This window comes from Aphelocoma coerulescens, chromosome 2, assembly GCF_041296385.1.
Source record: "Aphelocoma coerulescens isolate FSJ_1873_10779 chromosome 2, UR_Acoe_1.0, whole genome shotgun sequence".
Taxonomy (NCBI): Eukaryota; Metazoa; Chordata; class Aves; order Passeriformes; family Corvidae; genus Aphelocoma; species Aphelocoma coerulescens.
Window position 1 is genome coordinate 36269431 of NC_091015.1, and position 23639 is coordinate 36293069.

General features: G+C 38.6%; 1 protein-coding gene across 7 annotated transcripts in view; it reads right to left on the reverse strand.

Moving 5' to 3' along the window:
- LOC138106437 (thrombospondin type-1 domain-containing protein 7A-like) overlaps nt 1–22801 on the reverse strand; it is a 285545-nt gene extending 262744 nt beyond the window's left edge. For 5 of the 7 annotated variants that reach the window (XM_069007027.1, XM_069007030.1, XM_069007031.1 and 2 more), the window contains exons 1-3: nt 22717–22801; nt 10558–10714; nt 9597–9681 (exon numbers count right to left, since the gene is read on the reverse strand). The gene's annotated coding sequence lies outside the window, so the exon portion shown is untranslated. The remainder of the gene's footprint in view (nt 1–9596; nt 9682–10557; nt 10715–22716) is intronic. The other 2 variants (XM_069007028.1, XM_069007029.1) reach the window with 2 other exon arrangements.
- Nucleotides 22802–23639: the final 838 nt, after the last annotated feature.

Here is a 23639-nt window from a genome sequence, read left to right on the forward strand (position 1 = left end):
TAAACAATTTTTTTTTCCTCTTTCTGAACATCAGGGAAACCATAGCATGGTTTACTTGTTGACAGGGATAGAAAAGGATTTAGGAAAATCCCTCTTTGGAAGCCCTTGGGAAAAAAACAGCCTGTAAGAGGACACTTACTAAGAAAAATTTAAAATCTAAAGATTAAAATTCCGCATCCCTTATGGAAAGAGTTAAAAGAGCTAAGGTACAGAAACAGGCTACAGTGTCATTTCTTAAGTAACAGCAGTGTGCTTGTTAGTGATGTGCATTTTACAGTTGTGAGTCTGAAAACAATGGGCTCAATATCCTTGTCACAACCTGGGAATTCAAAATTGATGATGGGACATTTTGTTGAGTTTTAAGTACTAGAAAATCAGTTTTGCTTTGCCTTAGGTTTTATTAAAAAGCTTTCAGTTACAACAGTCTTTCAACTTTTTGGCAATCATGGGAAACCTTAAGACTCAGCAACATTAACTATGAAAATTCATGTAAGACCTCATATCAATCCAGATTGTTGCACCTTTGTTTCAAAGCAACAAAAGGAAAAAGATTTAACATATTAAAGGATCAAATTGTAAAATCTAAGTTAAAATAAAATTGGAAGTCTTTCAGTCACTAGAAAGGTAGCATTTCATACTGCTAATTACTTAGGACACTACTTGAGAATTTGGGCCTAAGGACAAATTGATACCAGTATGCATTAACATCTTACTGGTATCAATTTAAAGTGAATTTTATACTCCAATTCATACTTCAGGAACGAACATGCACAGCTTAAATTGTTTATAGTGTATGAATGATTTACAGTGGTAGAGATGAAAACAACTGTGAAAGTGAGACTGAAAAGAAAGCCTTTGAATGACAAGGATGTATCATTACTTTCTCTCCCTTGCATATAGTCAGTCAAACACAAATAATATCCACAACTTCTCTGTGATTTCTGATACAATTTTCAACTTACTCCTTTTATGATCAAATAATAATACTTGTCTTAAAATGTTCTGTGGTAGCAAAGACCCTGAAGCAAGCCCACATCTCCTGGCACTCATTTGTTATAACAGACTGCTCACAGGTTCTTAGCAACCTTCATTTTCATGTTCCTTCCTGCTAAACTGATAGAATTTATTTTTGTAACTTCTTTGTTGAAGGACTATATGGAAAACAATCCCACATACAACCAACTGTTAGCAGGGCTCCATGAGACTTTCAAAGATGTTATCAAACACCATGTAAGGGCTTTCATCTGTTTTGTTACCATTTGCTAAGGGAAGAAGCCTCACACATTCTGACAGCTGATGAACAAAACACAATTTTGAAGGCTCTGCCTCAATACTAACTTGTCACTTATACCTTGGAGAAAAAGGGCTTTTGTTTTCAAAGTACAAAGCCCTGCCAAGCAGTTCCACCAGGGATCCAGAGGCATCTCAACAGTAAATTACCTGAAAGCAACTTCTGTGAGAGATGTCATTTCTGCAGCAACTGCCTCCTGCATGTGTCTTGTCAGTGGCACCACACAGGCAGCAAGGACCACACAGCCCAACCCACACTGACCCCAATACCTTCTCTTGGTCACCCTCCCAGGGTCCCCTCTCTCTGCTCTGAAAGAGCTTCCCATAAGATACACAGTGCCACATCTCAGACTTGGCAGGTTTGGGGTGAAACATTTTGATAGGTACTGCTGCATGAACAGCTCACTGTGTTCCCATGATTTTGTGAGAAAACACATTTTCTCTCCAGCTACTCACCCAGTAGCACTCTTGCAATAAAAATACACAGAAATTAGTCTCAGCAGGGATGCAAGGCAGCAATATATTTATTCCTGAGCTCACGTTAACTACAGGTTAGCTACTACAAATACATAAGATTTTCCAGTGTGCAGTTAGGAGCTTGTCCACAAATTGGAGCAAAATAGTCCACAGACATTTTAACATCTCTGCTCCCAATACCCACTCAAAAAGCTTGAATATGAACAGTGCTGGATACTCCTTAACCAAGTTCTGGCTGCTGGAACTTAGCGTTTATTTTGTTTCATCAGGTTTCCTTTTTTTACAAAGCTGCTTACTTCTTTACCCCTTGCTACCATTAATGGCTTTGTAGTGAACAAGACAACATTTGTGACCTTTTGCTTATCTTCCCAGCTCTGCCGGGAAAGGAAGCAACAGATTGTCCAATTTTACTCTGGTACATGCAACTACTTTATAAAATGTAAATTGTCCGGTAGTTGTGTGGGACAAAGTTATGAACATTAATGATTCCTGGCAAAGCCTACACTGCAGTTTCATATCAATCCAGAGATACAAGGAGGGTAAAAGCTCCCACAGTTGCATGATTAAATCCTTGCCAGCTGCTTGTCTTCTGGGTGGTCCTAGAGGTGAACTAGTCATCAAGGGCCACTCCATCTGTGGCAGCTGGCATCTTGACCCTGGGACATCAACACACAGATGAGACCCTAGGTTCTCTGAGGTCCTGGCAGCACAAACCAATGAGGAGCTGTACAATTTAGGCTAGGTAGCCAAGCTACCCAGGTCCAAACAGCTCTTTTACCAACAGGCAAGAATAAGCAGAGTACTATTTACAACAGATAAGTGACAAAAGTGTGTCAAAAACCAGAGGACAAGAGACTGACATCCAGAAGAGGAAAGCATCATCTGGTGAGATCAGAGACAAAAGAATATAATACACTCTGGCATCCTCATAAATTAAAACCCATTACGGACCAATATGATCAACTCAAATCTGTTTTATTTACAGGAATAAATGTCTTCATGCCAACCCAAAATCCTACAGGTAATGACAATACTTCTCAAAATGATGGTGATGCCTAAATATTTAAATATTTAGCAATTTCTTATATTACATTTTTCAAAGATGTTTATATAACTTGCCCAAAATAAGAGATTTCATAAGATTTACTTGTGATGAGTAAATACTCTTGACGATGATATGGCATTTTTAGCACCCTGCTCTGACCAACTGAGCTAATCCTTTGGGACATGTGATATTTTTCATCAAGTTATTTGATTTATTTCACAGTAGTTCTTCTTTACTATGATTCAGCTCAGGAAAGAAAACCATTAAAAAATAAGTTTTCCCTAAAATTTGACTGGGCTTGCACTAATTGTATCAATACCCAGTTGTAGTACCAAAGCTAAATTTCCTGGGTAAAAAAATACTACCCGAGAATGATAGACAGAGATTAGGTATATCTAATACAGTAGTGAAACACCAGCAATAAAACAATTTCCTTAGAAGTTCATGATAGAGCCCTTGAAATCATGGAACGTATTTAATTAAGAAGGTAAAATATTATAATGCTTATTTATAAACATTATAAAAAATAATGTAGTAAAATAATCCAAAATATTTCCAATAATCCTAAATGTTCCCAAATGTTTAGATAATATAATGAAAATATCCACAGGGTCTTGACTGGAATATACCTTTTAAAATAAACTATATGTTTCAAAGAAATGCTCCTCGTAACTAAGAGGAACCAATCTATTTTCCAAAATAAACATTTGTATAGCTGTGACATTTCTTAGTAACCAAAATCCCTTCTGGAGTCATGTTGATTTCAGGGCCAGGAGGTGTCTGCTCTAATCACCTCAATGAGAATTCACAGAGCAGATCCTAGAACACTTCAATATTACTCTTTCTATATTCCAGTTTTGAACACAACCCAATTTACCAACATATCTAGACTTGAAAAAAAGATAAATTGAATTGTGGCTCAAAACAAACATACAGACCTATCTGGATTAAGCTTCATTAGACAAAAAAAAAAAAAAAAACAAACAAACAAACCCCAACCAAAAAGGAATTCTCAAAGCTATGGTTTAAACTCTCCTGGCTAGTCTGGTCATGAAAGCTCCACCTTTCACAAGTTCACACAGTCTGCTGATGCTCTCACGGTTAAATAAAAGGCACATCTAAGTTACCAAGCCATGAGTTCACAGTTAAAAACTTCTATCTTTTGATAAAGTTTTTTTAGGAAACAAAAGGAAGAAGTGTTCAAAAGCTATTTCTCCTGCATATAAAGGAAGGAGAATGATGTATCAGTGTTTTACAGTGATTATGTTCTATTTATTAAAAAATAAATTATTAAATAACGATTATTTGTAAAATGTTTTTAAATCTTCAGAAGCAGAAAGCATGCATCCCGAAGTATTAAAAATGCCAACAGAACTCCCCAAGCTTTGAGTGTTGCCTTAACAAAGGAAATGTCCAAACAGTTGCAAAGTAAAACAATGTAAAATGACAAAGCTAATGGTACTTTTGAAACAAAACCAGCCAACCAAAAAAGGATGACCCACAGATTTGTACTTAGTGTGACACTGATTATGCAAATGTCACAGAAAGGTCAACAATCCAGGCAATTATATAAAAAAAAGGCAGCATCTCAACAGCCAATAATTTAAATGCTGTTAAGACTGTCCAATTTGTTCAATAATATATGATTTTTTTAATGAAAAAGAGATTAACATATATAAAACAGAACTTCAGACATGGAATTGCTAAACAGTACTGCTGTACAGGGTTTTGATTTTTTGGTGGTGAATCCTTACAGAATCCAGAAGTGAACACAAAGTAATTGCTATCAATAATTTATAATATTTGCAAATGATGAAGTTGCTTCACTGTAAACAGTGATAGGGTTTGATCAGAAAGCAGCTTAACATGCTCTGCCTAAGGTGCAGAACATCAGTTTTATCATGGATTTGAAAAGAAGAAAACAATAAAAAATTCCAAGTCATACAGATCCACTCTCTCATGATCCTCCTGTAAAATACCAATAACTGCATATCTATGTTACTCTTTTGGTGTGATACCTTTTCAAGCAAAATAAATTTTAGTTATAAAATTTGCATTGAGTATTAAATATTAGATGAAAATTCTTCAAGAAGAGACAGTTTCAAAACCACACATTTACCCTTTAGAACTAATACATATTCTCTGTTTTGAAGTAGTGTTCTTTCCCCAGAACTGATTCAAGAACAAGTTATTTAAGAGATTCCAGGAGAAAACTAGGACTGCTTAGCTCTTGTCAGCACTTAGAAGACAAACAGTGCTTCTAGAAAGTCTGACTAGGCAAACATTATCTTATGCCAAATCTAGTCAAAAGTATTAGATACAGTGGCTCCAGAGCTTATAACATGCATTATTTTAGTCTCTAAATTTGCATAACCACCAAGTATTAAAACTGATCACATCATTAAAGGTGACTTCAAGGGCTCAGAAGAAGTCTTTATCAGTGTCAGTGAGTTCACCCTGGTGTATTAAATCCATCTACTCTGTGGCTTCCCACTCTGTGGGAAAGGTTCTTCATATGCTGAGAGTTCATTTTTTTCTTACTCCCCATTGAAATTCATGATTTTATGCAACAACAAAACTGTCTACAGCAGAGACAGAGGTGTCAGAGACCTGAGATTTCAGGATTTAAAGTACCAACCAGATCAGCCTGGTTCCTAAAGAACCTGGTCTTCCTAATAGCATATGTAATACACAGAATAATGGAATGGAATTTTAACAGAGAGAGAAAGTATTTTAGTTTCACTTGCTCTTCTTTAGCAGCACAGTGTGATAGTGTGCAGCTAATGCTCTGTGACAGGTTTTGCCTGGTGGAAATTCCTCCCAGGAAGAAAGACCTCATAGCCTATTTCTCCTTATGGCAAATTTTAAGCAAATTAAACTGATAACCATATCTTGAAAAACAATCCCGAGGACAGCACTGCTGATAGGACCCCCAGAGGGACACGGTCCATGCCAGCAGGCCAGCATGACAAGTCACAGGCAGTGTGGTACTGCAGAGGGACGTGCTGTGGATTGCAGGCATGGAGGAGATGGGGGAGCCAGTCACAGCCCTGGAGGGAAAACAGGATGCCAATTAATGGCAGCGAGATCTCTGCCAGCCAGAGAGGCACAGGCAGCCCTGAAGGGCCCTGGCCCCCCACCTCAGGCAGCTGCAGGGAGGACAGCATGGCCAGACCATGGGCCACTGCTTTGCACCTTTGGGTACACAGCACACAGCTCGCTGTCATGAGTCTCCTCAAGTGCCTGTGAACAGCAGCTGGTGCAAAAGCTGCCACAGATGTCCTGCACTGCTCAGGTGACTGAGCTTTAATAGAAGTGCAGCTCTGGCCACTGCTTGGCACCTTGAAGCAGAAGCAAAGGTCCTTGTCCCAGCTCTGTCCTGCTGCAACAGGGAAATGAACCTGGAATGGATCAGGGCTTTCCAACACAGGGCTCACAAGTCGTGTGCTGCCCCAGAAACTTCACATAGTGCCACAAGCAACAGGACAACAAAAATGCTAAAATTAAGACATTATGATTTAGAGAAACCAAGAAAGTGAAACTTTTTTCACAGCAAGGGGCTAAAGAGGGACCAGTGGTGCCTCTGTGAGATACCAGGCATGGACAAATTTGGCAAACTTGTCACAGAATACCTAACTTGGAGTCAGCTAACCATATGAGGTAACAAAATTTTACAAGAGGATTAAAGTTTAGCAGGTTTTAATCCTATTTTGTATTAAAGCCAGAGAAAAACCTGTAACAAGAACAATTTTTCTAATGGAAAGCAGTTCAGGTCTCATCCAGAGTTTAACAAGTGCACAGCACTTTCTGTACAACTTCTGGTTGACTTAAAGATGTTAATCTTATTCAGAAAGGACCACAAGGATGTGTCACATCATACCTTCAATGTAATGTATTCATGCTTGTAAGGTTAAAAGAAGCAGAAGCACACAGAAAAGCAAGTCTGTTTCAGCAGATGTGGTATATAATGCAGGAAAACAACCACCCCTTGCAGAAAAATGCCCATCCATACAGGAAAACAATTTCCAACTTAAAAAGAAAAAAGCAATAAATGCTAGATCCTTCCTCTTCTTACTGACCCAACTCAAAATAATTTAACAAATATTAAATTTTAATCATGGGTTTAGTTTTTAGCTATCTCTCACAGATAAACACTCAGTCTTCCTCCACCTTAATTATTTTGATTATTTCTAGCACCAACAAACAAAAAGTATTCTCACATAAATCAGACTCTTGGACAAGAGAAATTAAAGTTCATATGAATTTATCTACTTTTCCCAGCAATTTTGCCTTCAGACGAAGCGTTACAGAGAAAATAGCATCGCAGAAGAAGACCGGCAACATTTCTGGCTTATCATGGCTCCTTCTGAGGCCAGTGGTAATGAAACTAGCCTCAGCCCTCTGAGGCTTTTGATTTTGCCTACAACAGTAATTTTCCATCCTGTGCTTACCAGACAAAAGCTAATTAATAGACAGCAAACCATGAGGCACAACTCTTCATAGCTGACAGGCAAGATTAAATCAGGAAAAGTTAATTCCTGTATGTATTCCTACTGTTATCAAAAATCTTCAGACTAAGTCTTGCCATCACTGTTTAAACTGGAATTCAGATAAAAGCACTCATATCCATTAAATGGGACCGTTTCAAGACACATATTTGGTTCTTCTCCTAACAAGAAGCAACTTTTCTTAGCATGAAAACAAAGCATAATTACAAGTCAAAGCAATGCTTTCCAGCTCATTCTTTTTAAAATTAAATGCAGATGCACCCTAATTCAACATTAATTATAACCAATGTCACACAGGAGGTCACAGCAAATAAATAGTATTTAAGAAGCACTTCTCTGAAGAAAAGAAAAAACAAACAAAACAAATCCCAAAATAAATAAAATTAAAAACAAAACTGCAAGAGAAACTCATCCAAATTCTGCTTCTCATTGCAACAACATTCTGCTGGAAGCACTGCAGTGCAAGGCTGACTGAGTGACATTGGCTCAATCTCACGCACATCTTTCCAGGTCTAATTAGATTTTAAAAGTGACATCCAGATTTAAAACACATTTTAAAAAACTCTCCAGGCCGATTTAGGCAAGGAGATCATTGTTTTCCTTCAATTTTATTTATTTTGTTAGCACAGCCTCTCAGCTGGAAAAAAATTACTATAATCCTTTCTGGGTTGTTTGGAGAGCCTGATATTCCTTATAACTGTTGTTCAGATACAGCTGAACTCTTTACTGAGTTTACTCAACAAACAGAGGCTCTTTGTTGCACTCAACTACAAGGAAAACAACAAACAAGGATTGTCTTTACCCATCACAGCCTAAGAGCCATATTTTAAGTGCGCTTATAAATTCCCAGTGTGGAAGCACATCCAAACATGCTAGCCCCAAGAAGTAACTATATAAACATTGATAGAGCCCTCTGAGTATCTGACAGGCTCTAGGTATGACATAAAGCAGTATTACTATTACATACAGACAGCAAGCCAGCTTGCAAACAAAATACTTCAAATCATAACCCTTCGTAGCACACAAACAGTTCTGACCTGGGTCTAACCTTCCCCTTCACCACAGGCCCATGGTCAGCACACAGTTGCCAGCAAGTCCCTGTTGCTCTGCTGTGTAAGGGCAGGGCATGCCAGACAGAGAAGCTTTCCCCCAGGGGAGGATTCACAAATCCCACAGAGCATCCCTGTGTCTTCAGGAAGCCCCCCTGCTTATGAACACAGCTTTCACAGCAGTGTTGGCACCTGTGATGAATGTACACATACAGATGTTGCTTGTCCTTACGCAGTTCCTGTACTACAGGGTACTGCTTCAAGAACGTATGAACACTTCTGGTATTTCTTTGACTAAATCTTCACGAGATACAATAGCAATTGTAGAGAGAGAGCAACAAGAGACAGGTGCAATGAAATGTCACTGATCTATGCAGACTGGGCTTCACTGATATTTTCCAGTTGTGGAACTTCTCTACCAGACAGATGTTTCAAAAAACTTGCAAAGTTACAGTGAATAGTTTGTAAACCACAATTTCTACATCCCACTGCAGCAAAAGTTATAACCACGGAGTCAGAGCTTTGCAAAGTTTAAATTTCATTAAAATAAATTATTTTTAAATTCCAGGCCCCCCCCAAAAAATTCCTGTCTCCAGGTAAATCCAGATTGCAGATGTGGGATTATTAAAAATTAGTTTTGATGCCAGCTGCTTTTTTCAAGCATGTCTGTGTAAGTTTCAGTTTTGGTGGCCCCACGATGACCTCTCATGCAACACTGACATAACTTTAACAGCAGAAAAAATGGCTACAAAATTAGGAAGCCTCTGACAATTTTAGAAAACTAGCAGTGTAAGCATTAAGCAGCACATATGAAAATTACCAGTAAGGCTAAGATTAAACATGATTGTGCTTTTATATTGATGCTAAAACCAAATATGGGAGTATATGAATTCATGTATGTGCATATCCACACACTTCTGTGTAAAATGGTATTTTATTCAATATAAATAGACTAATTATGAATATATATTGCATATGTGTTTAACAGTAGCAGAAATAACATAATAGAAGATAGAAATTATACAAGAATGAGCGGATATATTGCATCTATAAAGGAAATATATTCACCCTTTACAACATATCATATAAGTATAAATATATAATATGGATATATGAAATCTAAAATATAATATATATAATCTATCTGTAAATAGATATATTTACACTTCCACACGTAAGTGAAAAAAAGATAGCTGTTCAAAAAGTGATAATAAAGGAAAAACATACCTGCTAATAATTCGTAATGATCAAAGTTGCAGAAGGCTCTCACACCCACAAGTGTGGAAAGTTGAAAACAGGTGAAATCCACTGCCTGTAAACATAACGTGATGCCTTACAAAAATACACACACACACACAAACCCAATCATATATAAACAGATATGGGCTCTATACCAGCTTATAAGACTGACATTTTAGAGTCATCAAGGATAGCTACCTGAAAATGCCTCCTTGATGTCCAGAAACAGAGAAAAATCTATTAGTTTTGGCAATGGGACAGAGTGGGAAAAGATTTAATTGGGAAAGATTTAGGCAGCAAACCATGAATCATCAAAATGTGACTTTATGAAAATAGCTTGAATTCTGGTTGCTGATCATTTTACACCATTACAAGGATACAGAAGAACTAGAAAAGACATAGGGCATAACAACGTGGATGCTCAAAGATTGTACTGACTTTTGTTTTAAAAAAAAGTATTTTTCCTCATGAAAGAGAAATGCACACTGAGTGGCTAGAGCAGAGGTCCATAAAATCAAAAGGTATGAAAGACAAATTAAGGCTCACAAACTAGAGGCTATTTAATAAAATTATTGACAACTTTCAAATGCAAGTTACAGCTATTTTACAGAAGCTTTACAATTTTGTGTAATTCACTGTCACAACATACTCTGGAGGTCAAATGTTAAAAATGACAATTACAGAAGGTAGTAATGCATAAATCATTAAATACTATTAATGTTTCATATATTGAGGACTGTCAAATTATTCTCTTCTTATAGTCTTGGCACACATCGTTTTCTTTTGGAGAACTGTTCTTCAGAAATATTACACAGGTAACTAATGACTATTAGCTTAAAATGGTTATTTAAATTATTTACTAACAGATGTCCTTTTGAATTATTAATCTTGCTTGGAAGTCTATAAAGCTTTATAATGAGACTAGTTAAATAAATGTTTTAGCTGTGACCTGAGGCAGAATTTTTTCCAAACAGTATCCTTCGGCTGATGAAGCCTGAAACCATAATCTCGGTTCTTCTTGGTACTGTAACCTTCTTTTGGAGTATGTGAAGGAATTTTCTACTTATTAGCATACATTTCCATTTCTATTTCCAAAAGAAAGTCTCCTTTGTACATGAGGAAGAAGCAAACAAAAATGACAAAAGTTAATTTTTAAAATGCCTCAGAAAGTGATTTTACCCAAAGTCACTCTTCCCACACCACATTCACTGAATGGCAATTGCCTGCCATGCTTGAGCTGTGGTTCAGCCCATATAAAGACATTACAATAGGAAACTGCTTGTAGGGCTAACCACAGTATTACACAGAAAAAAACTTTTAAAAAAAAGGAAAATCACAGAAGTTAAGCAAGAAAAAGTTTCTAATTACTTTAGTTGAATAGCTTGATTTTACTTTTACATTGCTACAGTAAGTATTGTTAGTCTTCATTGTCTGTACTTCTCATTTGGCAATTAGGACAAAAATAAATAGGAAAGAGCTTTTGTTTCATCAGTAGCACTTTTATGACAAGTTATGCCTCAGGCACACTCAAAGACCCTGCAGCATTCAGATAGGAGGCATGTAATGCCACTGCTACCCATAAGTAAAACTTCTACTCTGATACAAAACATTGAAACTGGAAAGCTGATTGTAGCAAAACTGTGTAAAATCCTTGCTCTTTTCCCCAAACAAGTTTGCTTCAAATGAATCTGCAAGTTCACTAAGCAGCTAGGTCACCAAATCTGCTGCCATCATGACAGAGTTAGGATACTTTCTTCATGTCTTGACAAGCTTCTTTTGGAAATCTGAAGAAAAAAGTGATAATCCCAAGTGTCTGTAAAAACTTTCATGGGGCAGGCAAAACTGTGTCTGAAAATCACTACATTTGTCTAACACAAAACCACAAAACTCATCTGTTACAATCTGTTACTCAGAAGAGGTTTGCCTTGAAATACTGCGATTTAACGTATTGCAAATGGTGTAAAGAGAATATAAAAGTGGTCCAAGAGGACTGCATCTAAAGGAAAGCTTTGCAATGTCTTGGGCATGATCAGATCATGCCATCATTTTCTGCGTGCTGGAGGATTTCTACACCCACCTTTCTCAGTTTTCAATTGGACCTTGTACATGCTCACGGGAAACTTGTAAAGCCTCACTAAGTCAGCATGTAAAATACTGAATTACAACAGAATGCTAGGGGTAGTCAGCATCAAAAATCCCAAGTTATCAATCTCCTTTTTGAACACTACAGGTGTTTTATATATGAGAAAAATGGATTATAGGCCATTCTTTTATGCAGAAAGCTTAGCAAAATAAGAGCTGTTGGGACTTAGTAGAGGATTATGAAAGGCCTGGGAAAATTAAGAGAACAATCTAGATCAGCAAAAGAAAAACTGCAGTAATTAAGGGAAATACCTCCTTTCTAAAACTTTTTTGTATTCTGGTGGCCATCTTTCCACTTGGGAAAAGTGGCGTTATGACAGTAGTTAAAAAAGCAATACACCAAGCTACATCACTAGCAAGTATCCCCAATGTGATGCTTTTGCTAATGCTATTAACACTTTTTTTAAAATTAAGAATAGACTGAAATTTCCATAAATCTTTCAGATTCAAAAGTCAGGCAATATGTGTCTTCTGTGATGAATAGGTAATAGCATAATAGGCAAAGGACCTGGACTGTGATCTGTTTTCTGAGAGATTGTAGCACATTAACATAGCTGGAGGCAGAGTTCAAGCAAAGCACTATCGGAGACTTGTGATACCGAGCAAAGCAGTAGCACTTTGCAGCACACTATCAGTCCTGTAACATTCTTAATCTTCTTAAAAGAAAAATAATGCTTGACTTCTGAAGTACTCAATTCCATTATTGAATAAAGCAACAAACCATTAAAAATCAGAAGAAACCACTTTTCAGACATATAATACCTTTTTTATGGACACATGACTGGTTAAATGCAACTTGAGCCTCCTCTGCTCTTACACAGATAAAATTATAATGAACTTCACTTAGTGATTAAAACTCTCAGAAGAAGAAATAAAGCAGCCTCTAACTCAGGCACACATTTAATATATGTATTCTTAGAATGAGATTGTCAGTGTCCAAACATCAACACTTGCATGCATAGAAAGAAGTTTACAAGACTTTTCCTTCAGCCCAGTTTCTAAAGTCCCAGTTCGAAAATATAGGTCAAGTTTCCTACTGCCTCCAAACTCTCTCAAAGTCAGCTCAAATAGTGCAAGCCTGACCCATTTTGAGTGGGCTGTTCAAAACTAAGTAAATGAAATCAGGTGGCTGCATCACTTTTCAATATGTATTTTTTTTCTGCATAAAGGTCTCACATCTAAAATATATTATATATACTCTGACAAGATTGATATGAAGAGCTCACATGCATTTGGGGCTCACTAGTTAGCTCAAGGTAGATTTTTACTTTCTGTGTTTTATTTAATTATTCCTAGAGTAAACAAGTATTAATATAACGGTTGAGCACAACAGAAAAATCATTACTTTTTCTGATCACTATCCATTAGTTTCATTGAAGAAAAACAGAAATATCAAAAATCAGAATATATAAATTTACTAATATAATTACTATACTTATTCCTTCTTTTGAGAAGCTAAACAATGATAATTCTTTAACCCAATTGTAGCCTTTAATTAGCACTTGAAACAGAGGAATGGGGAGCAGTTGTGGACAAAAATTTTCAACTTAGAAAAACTGACCTGTATACTATCCCACGTGGGAAGGCCCATTGGAAAATAAACTTGCAAATTTCATCCAAAACATTTATACACTAACAGTCCCATTTTCTGAGGCATTTTCAAGAATAGCTTCATTCTGACTATCAAACAATTTTAATCTAAAAAACACTTATCAGGAATTTTTGGTGATTTTTTGTCTTTTTCTGTCTGAGCCTCCCTTAAATCCAAAGCAACTGTCATTGCAGCAAAAGGTGATATATATTAGTCCTCTCTAGAAATTACTGCTAATACTTTTCAAAGTGTTATTTCAGGTATAAATAAGCTGAGTTTCTTAATATACCCACTACAGATTTTCTCTGAGGATAACTATTATGAGACATTCCAGAGAAGTCCACTGATAAGAAGAGTTGCTCCAGTAAAAGGACTTTTATAGCCTGAGAACAGCTATCTATAATCTTGGCACTTTGATCTCTCAGAATATGAACTAATGTATCTGGAATGTAGCTCATTACTAATAGTTAAATATCTTTTAATGGAGCAGCTTTGAAGATGACTTCCAATATCAATAGCTTGCATTTATATCGGGCTTTCATTTTCAAGGACAATGGTACACAGTCCCTGAATCTGATATGCATGCCCATGTACATATAGACTTCTATCTGCATTCAAACACATCATAAAGATTAGAAATACACATCCATTAATAAATATAAATGCATAATTTATCAGTTTAAATACAGGTTTTGAGACTTCAATATATAAGGCTAGGTGACAGCCCAAAGTATAATCACAGATATCAATGCAGTTGTATCAATTAATTTTGGAGAACATCATCCAGTGCTCTCTGCAGAAAGTGCCATATCAGAAGATGGCTTCTGTGCAGAAAATAAACGAAACAACCTTCATTTTTTTTAACAGGTTCTGAAAATAAGGGGGGAAATCAAGATATCTTTTACAGAGGAATCTTGGACAAAATACTATTTACACCATTTCACTTAATACAAGATAGACATTTCAGTCAAGTCAGATCTTCACAGACTTACTTCTCTTCAAAACTCTTGGGTAAGATCTTAAAAATTTCTACCAGGTTATTTTTAAATGAGATACACAGGTGAGAGACCTTATACTAGACAAAACAAACAAACAAATCTATTAAAGACAAAAATAAAAAGTCCCGTTCAAAGATTTCTGATTTAGCAAGCAGCACTAGCTCACCTTCAGTAAAATTGATTATGCTTGCTATGCAATATTCCAAAGATACAATGTATTGTAGTTTACCTCTTCCACTTCTACAACTGCACAAATTAAATTTCACCAAAACATCTAAGGAAACGAGTCAAGACAGAAAACAATTACCACTTTTAAAAAAGCCCCCACAAACTTTCTAAACAAACATAGGTTAACCTTTTTCTCAACACCAGCTTATGACTTCCAGACAGGGAGGGCAAAATCCCTCCAGCACTGAAGCAAAAGAGAACTTTAATACCAACTTCAAGACTGTTGGATATCATCCTTCAAACTAAGGAAAGCTGCAAGGAGCTGAATTTATTACTTATTTAAATAACTAATCTTTCAGCAGGTATCCATTTTTTTAGACACTGCACCTAAGTAACAGATTATTTTCCCATGATTACTGTAAAAGCCTTCCACAACCCAACATTTGCAGTATTGCATCCTATTTCCAAGTGTAATGACCCTCAAAATCCAAGATTGATTTTGGCTTTACTCTGATCAATACTAATCTTCAAGATATATTTGACTTCCCACTGACCTAAACAAAAAGGTCACTATCTGTATATTAGTCAATCTCCAAAACATTTATTAAATTAATTTCAGAGACCACAAAAGGTATATTGTTACAACTGTTTTTATCTGGGATTTCTATCCATCATCCTTAGTAGGATTTACATGCAACTGATAATTCACATAATCACATTGTCACTGTAGTGGATTTCTCAAAATGTCTTGATCTGTCCTCAATTATTTTAAGATTAATCTTTTTTGTATTTATTTATTCAGAGGAACATCACCATATTATATAGTTACTGGGCTACTGGAATCCAATCTTACACATATTAAAGTCAGTGGGAGAATACATCTCCCTTCAGTGACAAAACTGAACCCTTAATGACTTGGGGGTAATATAAAATACGCATTTATACTTTAGGTCCCCCTGAAAGCAAAGCAGGAGAAGCCTTTTCAAACAAAGTGTTTTGACCAGTACATTTTTAAAAGAAAATTCACAGCACTCAGAAGCATACTTCTATAAAGCTATTTTTTTTAAAATATAGATTTCTGATTAGCGTTTTTATTATATTGGCTAATTTCAAAGTAGGACTATAAAAACTATACATACTTTAAGGCAGTGGATAACATAATAACAAAATTGTTACTGACTGATCTGGGGTAGGCTTCTCCTCACTTTTATTCTCTTTCCTCAAACAAACAAACGAAAAAAACCATCAAGCTTAGAAAAACACAAAGAAGAAAGATCAATAAATATAGGATATAATTAATAGTTTTTAAAATTAAAATTAGTAAATTCATGTAATGTCTTTTTGTTCTTATTACAAAGTGTAATTTTGCCTCCCAAGGACATTACAAATTTCAATAGAACTATCTGCATTTCTGATAGATAACACAGTTTAATCTTTGCATAGTAAGGACCTCATACAGTAAATTATTTGAGGCAAGAGCCACATGTTTATTTTCTCCTTCAGACAATTTACACTAAATTAAATAATTTTACAACCTAGCTGAAAGTTTAAGCTAAAGTAATACTAAACACTCCATGAAATTTCTGTCCAACAGCCTTATTAAAAACCAACTATTTGTCATTTACCCACGGACACTTCAATATAATTCTATTAGACCTTATACACTTGGAATTTTCATCCAGCAGCAGCATTTGCTTACAAACTCAACTTTAAACTTTCCACTGCCTCTGGGGTTGCAGACACTGAAGGATATAAGAGTAGGCAGAATAAAGTGAATAGTAAGCAAATGGGAGAAGTTACTTAAATAGAAAATAAAACCAAAAGAGTGGACAGTAATCAAGACTAAGGATGCAAAAAGCCAGAGAGGAGGCAAATAATTTCATAAACATAATGAAAAAATCATTCCAAGTTTCCTAACCGTGGTTTAAACACGGCTCGCACAGCTGTTTTCACTCTGGCCAGGATGAACATGCCCCTGTTTCAAACTCAACTGTTTGATGACTTTTGGATTTCCAATTCCACATTACTACCACCACTATTGTCTGTTTTGGGCCATGGAAGAGAGAAAGACTTACCTTTCTTCAGTTGGAATCTACTCAAAATTACTTATGTAAAGTATTGTAGTGGTTTGGTCCAAAATACTCATTACTATTTACCTTCTGTGAGATGAGAATTAGGAAAAATGCAAAGCAGGCACCAAACTTGAAAGAATATAAAGAAGTTTTTTAACAGACCTAAAAGAGGAAAATAACCTTGTTCAGTCCATTTAGGAAGAGAAGTCTCTATTGCCCATGCCATGAAAACATTATCACAACGAGACAGCCACCCAGGTTGGTTCTCTGCTTGCATGTGAGTCCCTTCCCCCCAACTTACACCTTTTCCCACAACTGCTTTCGAGGGTCCACTCTTGAAATTACTGGGGTAGAATTTTAAGGTTGAGCCGTTCAGAAACAAAAGTTCTCTTCACTCATCTCTGGGAGCATTTCATCTCTAAGAACAGAGGCCCTTCTCCTTCCCTGGGAGCAAAGGGTCCTCCTCATCTTCATCTTTAGGACTATCTCTGGGAGCATCTCTAGGAACTGAGGTTTTCTTCTTTCCCATTTGGAGCAAAAGTCCTCATCTCTTCCATCTCTCCCTGTTCAAACTTCTCATGAAATTACAACTGCGTCAGCATCTGCCTATCTCAGCACAGGTGCTTTTGCTGACAAGTTGAATGCTCCACCCCCCATATCTTCATGAAATTACAATGGGATACTCTGATATATCATAGCTTCACAACAGAATTTCAGCTTTAAGCATCTCCTCTTTCTCTCCCCTCAGGTTTTCAGCTCTTCACAGCACTAAAAGGGTTATTCTCACCTCGGCCTTGCAGCTGGAATGAAGCTTATCACTGTTGGTCACCATGACCTCTGTTGGCCAGCAGTGCCGCTTTAGCTGAATCTTGGCAGCACTGGAGAGGGGGGGAGCCGGCTGTTTGCCCACAGCAGGGCTGTGGGGGGCGGGGGGGTTCCGTGGGTGGAACAGGGCCCATCAGCTCCAGGATGGCCGTGGCCTGGCCCAGCCTGGCCCAAGCAGGGCCTGGGCCGGGCCCACTGGCCCCCACATGGGGCCCGCAGCCACCTGTCCCAGCACTGGAAACAAGAGAGAGCTGGGGGGCGGGGGGGAGGGGGTTTGTCTATTCCTAAGTGTGTATCACAGAGGCGGTCACAATTTTAAGTGGCTCAAAGAATTGTCCATATTCAAACTGGCCATCTGATAGGTTCTGTCAGGTCCCAGAGGAAGCTGTAAGCACCCCTTAGCAAGGACATCCCTTCCGGGACTATGCTTACTAACCCATGACAAGTATCTTTCCACTAAATAAAATTATGTTAGAAGTAAAGCCTTTGCTACCCAAACAGACAAACAAGTAGTCCCAAAGTATACAGGTTACCTAAGTACTCTCCAAGAGACAGATTAGCGTTTGCCAAACTTTGACATCCTGACTTGGAGCAGGAAGAGTACAGCACATACTCTGCTATGGTTGCTAATGGATTCATCCAAAAGACATCTCTAAGGAGCAACGGAGAGCTAAATAGAAGCCCGTGCTATTATCTGAAATGTGAGTAGTTCCACCAGCGATGCTGGCATGCCACACAAAAGCAAAATCACGCTCTGTTACGCACAACAAAAAAAGAGAGAAGAAAAAGCCAACAAGATTCTCCAAACTAAAGCTCTTCTACACTTGTCTTTTCTTTTAAAATTCTGTCATTTTTAGCAGAATTTCAGCTCCACAAGCTAATACACTTTCCTCACTGCCCTTGGTAAGTGAGGGTGACAGAATAATGTCTAAAAATGCCTACATTGCCTATTTTTTTCATATTCCTTTACAAAACAGCTCTAATTTTAAAATATTTTGAATGAGTTTTCAGAAGGAATTTTTAAGAGTGTGTCAGGCCATTCAGAGGAAGAGCTAGACCTAAGCACAGGCTGAGGAGTGAGAGAGCAGTAGAGATTTATGTCTTATTTCAGACAGCCCAGAAGGCTGCTGAAGCAAAGGCAAAAGAAACAAGAATAGAAAGACAGGCTGCACAAAATGCGGCTTTAGCCTGCTAAGGAGCAGCAAGCAGCTTAAAGCTGACATAGAAGAAAAGTCACTCAAGAGGGGCTGGACACTGGCAAGTACCAAAAAAGAATGAAGAGTTTCTGAAGCTTCATTATAAACAGCCTGAAAGGGAGCTGGACTGGCATGTTACATGGCATGACATTTAAAGCTTTGACAGAAACTAAATGCAAACACTTCCTGGGCACATATAATCCCTTCTGAAAAATAGATAAACTCCATCTCAAAACTTCTGCAGTACTTCCCAACCACTCTCAACTGCCACTGGATGTTTCACAGCCTATGTGTTCCAACAGGAGGATGTTCTCAAAACTTCTGCAAGAAAATTTTTTCAAGGGTAGTACTCAGTTGTTCTCATGACAGCAATGTCCTTTACCAAAAGCCTCTGCTTCCCTTCTGTTGATGCTCACCTGGGTTTGCAGATGGAGTCCATATCCTACGTAGCTTTCATTTCACTTGGTCAAACAAATCAGGATCTCCTTTATCTCCTTATGACCAGACCATCACGTTAGCCCTTTATAGCACCTGACCCAATTTCAGTTATTTCTTTTTGAAGATGAGTGATCAGAACATATCATTTTATCATAAATTGCTGTGAGTTTATACTATTATTTTTATCAGATCTTTCAGAACCCTCTCTACACAGGCATCATACGGTTAGATTTTGCTTTTTCCACTGCTACTACTTTACATTGACCATCCAGGTGAATATTTCCTTTATTTCACCCCAAAGTTTCTATTACAGAACAAATCTTATGTAGGTTATATATTCAAATATGAATATGAGGACAAATGAATTAATTACAACATCATTTGAAGACCTCAACTTCAACAACTTGGATATGAACATCTTTGCCAAACATACAACAGAGGAGATAAGGACAACTGTGGAAAGAGAGACTTGGTTTTCATACATAAATTTCAAGAAAGCTGCTATATATCCACACACCACTAGTCAACCATATGAAAGTTAAAGTGTATACTCATATATTACAAAAATAATTTTCTATTTGTAATATGCAAATTATTTCCAAGTGGTCTAATACACACAATTAAGAAAAACTGGCCTGCTGAAACCAAAATTTAAATGGCAAATTGACTCCACTGGAAAATTATTCATGGTCTGTGAATTGAAATAAATGTGAGAACCACTGGTATTATTTGGGTACTTTTGTTGTATGTGGTAATTTGAGTTGAGAGCACAGTTCTGACAGGCAGTCTATGCTTATGATAAAGTAACAGCTCAAAGAAGATATTGAATATACTTAGCTCATGAACAGTTTTGCTTCTGAAAGAAAGAGTAACTTTTACATTAGTACAATCCATCATAGCAGACTGAAACCTGTGATCCATGTGAATATTAGCATTTTAGCTCATCTTTTCCTGCATCTCCTTCACAAGACATTTAATCCTGGTTTCAACCTCTGTCAGGTAAAAGCCTCAAGCACTGAAGAAAGTAAATGAAGAAGCAAGAATTTTTTTCAAATTATTAAAGAAAAAAAATCGAGGATATCTTTTATATTATCTACACATTTTCTTGTCAGTCTAATGAAACAGAGCCAGAGAAGGTAGACCATTCTGGGTAAGAATTTAATATAGTTTTACAGCTGTTGAAACAAAAATTAAAATGCTTTCTTTTCCTGATTAAATTCTGAATACATTTGGGATATTGATGAACTATCAATTAAGTGTGATAAAGCAATGACTTACATCTTTAAAATTTAAAGCAGTCAGGAAGACATAAGTGAAAAGGTATTTCACCCCACACACATTGACCTAAGGAATTACAAAGGATGGAAAGCATGGGATCTTACTACTTCAACTGAATTCATTAATTCAATAAAAATTTTAGTATCAAGTACAATCTAGTAATTAAAGCTATCCCTTTCTCTACTGTCCACATTAATGTTTCAATAGCATCCAAACACAAACTTTGCTGTTCTCTTGTGGGTTTGGATGGAGGGCCTAACTGCAGCAATCCTAGTTCCCTTCCCCCAACTCTTACGGCCAGCTGTGACAGATACACTGTATATGATTGCTGTAATATATGGTACGCTGATGTGATATATAGCCTATAGAAGTACTATGTCAGAATATTATCACTTTGTCAGCCTCCCACTACTCCCCCTTGTCATAAAATGCACAATGTGGGAATACAAATGTGGAGTCCAAGTGTCTAACCACAGATGGAATTTCTGGTATGTTGTATTACCCAGGAAAATGAATTATAAAACATCAGAAATAATGTGGTAGTTGCTAAAGATGCTCTAAATTCCTTAGTTTACAAAGACAAGCCCCTGACAATATTAAGACTTAATCTGTTCCAAGGAGGCAAAGTAGTGATGAATTACAGCCTGTACCATCGCAGCAGAAAACTTGCATTACTCCAGAGAAGTGCCATAAAACCAATGAAACAACTGATAATTAAGAAAGAAGCATCTCTACAGTCCTTCCCAATCTCAAGTCAGAACAGGTCTCAAAATTAACCAGTTACATAAATCTGGATTCTTTTAAGGAAATCTTAAATTATTGTCTATTATTATACCAATGGCCTTAAGAGAAACCGAGTCATTCTAAAATAAAGCCAATAGTACAGCCAAAAGAGGAACACGTCATGGACAACTTGTACCTAAGAAAATCACCTGCTCCCAAAGCACAGCATGATGTTCTCAAGTGACTTTCATAACATTTGTCCCCAAGAGTCTTCCAGATGCTCTCAAAGAGACCTCCTAGAAAAAATGGCTTTTTCAATAGAGTCTTTGGAAAAGAGAACTAGAGTCCAAAAAGGACAGGATAGGTCCCGTGACCTATATATAAACAGCAAATTATTTTAATATGTTATCTTACGCACATTAAAACTAAAGGATGACCTAATCAATTTTTAGAAAGTGAACATTTTAATGAAGCACGACTCTGCTAAACCAACTTTCTTCAGTGCAGCTTCTTTGAACTTAGTGCTGATTTATAAATTGTTAAATGTAGCCACATTAGAAATTTCACTTAGAATATAAGCCTCCCAATCTCAGTGTTAGACATGAAATAGTTCATACAACATAGAAAGCCACATCCATAACCCAGAACTACTTTTTTTCAGTTTCCTAATAACACAGATTTACATTTCACTTAGGCTGAGTTAGTAAAAGGAAAACACCCATGGCTTGAATTTAACTTTATGCCAACAGCCTTTACTACAAGAGTTATTTTCTTTTTTAATTATACTTTGTTCTTTACATTCATTTTGGTTGTTTAAGAGAGCACCAGAAGTCCTCTCACCGTATGAGATATAAGACTATCCCTATGCCCTCAAGTCTCTGTTCAGACGCCTCTTCGCTACTCTTGCAACATCAGCTTGGCTGGTGTTTGGTGTTTGGTCCCGTTACAAAACGCAGCATAAGCACGTCGGTAGCAGCACCGAGCGCTTCCAGGCACGGAGCGGTACTTCTGCGTGTGTGTAAAGGGCGCAACTACAGCCCTGCTCCTGCAACACGCACAAATTAACCTGACAAACGAGATTTTTTTTTCCTTAAAACTGAAATTATTTGCTTTCACAAAGCACTCTGACAGCTTCAGTCCCAGGCCAAAGGCTCGCCCGGCAAACCCTCTCTGATAGCTTTTTTGCTTTTTATAGCCACGGTTTCACGTCATGCCCTTTTGCTTTGCCTCCCCCCGAAGAGTGTATCCACAGCCAAGTAGCGGCTCTAAGAGCACTAAACTCTGCGTGACACCTACAAGAACCCCCGGCAAACAATTTTCCCAGCCGCCCGCCCGGCCCCCTCGCAACTCCACGTCGGGAACAGCCCGCACCGGCTGCCAGAACACGGCAACTCCCAGCCGGCCACAGCCGCGCCGGGGCAGCCGGGGAGGCGGCAGCGCGGGCAAGGTCCCGGTGTGACTGAGCCCAGCGGCGGGGAGAGGGCGAAGCGGAGGGCGCAGGTGAGAGCCCGACTCCGCGGCCGCCTGCAACCCCCCGCCCGATCCCCGCACCTCCCTGCGGCGGCTCCGCGCCCCGCCGCCGCCCGCGGAGGGCGAGCCCGGGGAGGGCAGGCGCTCCCCCGAAGCGGGAGGACGCCGCACCCCCGGCTGCCGTGAGCGCCCGCCCGCCGCACTCACCGCCCCTCGCCGCTCCGCTGTCCGCGCCGGGACGCGGCGGCACCTCCCTCCCTCCTGCGGTGGGGCGGAGGCTCCGCACTCCCGGTGCCCCGCACCGCCCACGCCGCCTTCCGCGGGCCTTCACCCGCCCCCCCGGCATCACGCGGCCGCCCCTCCCCGGGAACCAGCGGCTCCATCCGCAATGCAGCTGCGGCCGCCCTCTCCTCCTTCTCCTCTCTCTCCTCCTCCGCCCGGCCCGTGCGGGCACCTGCCCGCCGCCCCTTGGGTCCGGGATTAGGAGCTGCGCACCCGGGCCCAGCCCCGCGGGCGGCGGCACCGCGCTCGCTCCCACGGCCAGGGAGCTCCTGGCGCTAGTGCCCCGTCACGGGCGTGAGACAGGGAAGAGAGACAGGAGGGGGCGAAACAAGAGAAAAAGACAAGAAAAGGGGGAAACAAGACACAAACACACACAGAAAAGGAATAATAAAGGAAAGAAGAATAAACGGGGGTGAAGGGGAAGGAAAGGATGGAAAGGGTGTTAAAGGGTGTTATTCCCAAACAGACTTTTGCGGGTTGTTTCTATCCCCCACAAACCTATTACTACGGCGGACCCCTGGGACCAGCCGAGATTAATTGCTCTGTGTTATGAAGAAAATGATAGATGACATTAATCAGGGAAGTTGTAAGTCATCCACGTTTGTAGATGGAATTCGGAGATTAGCTGGGACAGATGGCAGGCAAACACTGAGCTCTCCAGATCTGGCGTAAATCATCAACGTCTGGAATTATTAAACAGCCAATGACAGAACCTCATACATTCTCCTGAAGAGAAGTGTATCTTAGAAAGATGAATATTCACTTCATATCATGGAAAACTTTTTCAATCGCAGCTACATTTCTCTTTCTAGATAATGGAAGTATTTGGTTTTCCTTCCTGGATGTCA